This window comes from Trachymyrmex cornetzi, unplaced genomic scaffold (genome assembly GCF_001594075.2).
Source record: "Trachymyrmex cornetzi isolate Tcor2-1 unplaced genomic scaffold, Tcor1.1 scaffold48, whole genome shotgun sequence".
In the NCBI taxonomy this organism is placed as follows: Eukaryota; Metazoa; Arthropoda; class Insecta; order Hymenoptera; family Formicidae; genus Trachymyrmex; species Trachymyrmex cornetzi.
The window spans coordinates 1-1,370 of record NW_017299618.1 but is presented as its reverse complement, the minus strand read 5'-3'; positions in this window follow the sequence as shown (position 1 = coordinate 1,370).

Below are 1,370 nucleotides of genomic sequence, written 5' to 3'. Positions count from 1 at the left end.
TTTGTTATTTGTTATAAACTAATGGTGAATCTCAATGAAACTTTGCATAAGTCATGTTTAGTACTTAATATATTTATATAAAAAAACATTTAGATTTTTATTATTATTTTAACAATTTTTGTTTATGACAATAAAATTAATAACAAATAAAATAAATAACCTATAAAAATGTGTTGTTCAATAAAACCAGAATGTTATAAACACAACTTTCACATGTATGTAGTTTGTTTAAAGCGAAAATATTAATATATGTGTTTTATGCCCTTACAACCTCCTTAAGTGTATCAATATACATAGTAGGTCCGCATCTAGAAAAACAATACGTTGTGCGAGAGCCGATAAGTGCAGTAGAACGATTGACATTGACATTACGGTAGACATTTTTTATTTAGTTATATGTAAATGTTATCAATTATATTTCATTATATCAACTATTACATTTCAGATTTCTGGCAGCTGGTGATTCCATGTCTTCAATGACGTATCAATATTTGATAGGCTTGACAACTGTAAGCAACATTATTGCTACAACGTGCAATATTATTTAGGACAATCTGTGTCCTTTGGTCCTTCCATCTCGATTACTTGAAAATGACTGGCGGAGAATCGCAGATTTTCGTTTTTTTTCACTTATAAAAATAAAAAATTTTTGGAAAAATTAATGTAGCTTAGCTATAATGATACTAAGAAGTGAAATATTTATTTTGTATAAGGAGGACGTGGATAAAATTATTAAATTTGTGCCTAAACGAGGGCACTTTTCTTATGTATGTTTTTTCGTATTTTTTTATGTATTGCATTATTTGCAAACGTTAATTTCAAGCTAAATCGATTGGAAAATATTGCAAAGATCAGATTTCGAAATTGTACTACTTTTAATGCGATTTTTAATACTTTTCCATTGGATAATTTTCGACTGATACGATGCTTTTTACCAGGGTTGTCATGTTTTAAACAAAACGTTTAAAACGGCTTATTTAAAACATGTTTAAAACATTGGGCATTGTTTAAAACACTTTTATTTTAAACGTTTTTAAACTATTGTTTAAAACTGTTTAAAAACACCGCAATTAAAACATGTGATTTGGAAAAGAAATTGTAAAAAATAAACAAAAAAATAATTGTATGTTGCAAAAATCATGTTTTTATTTATTTATATATTATATTTAGTTTATACGCTGATCGTTCAATACTCATACTAACTAGTAATTTCCTATAAAATTATTTTAATATCGGCAGTATGCGTACTATATTCAGAGAATGGTGTACCAAAAATTAAAATAATACATTAATAATCAATTAAATTTATTAAATACATGTAATGTGTATTAAATTAATAGAAAGTTGCTAGTTGTTATGAGTATATATAC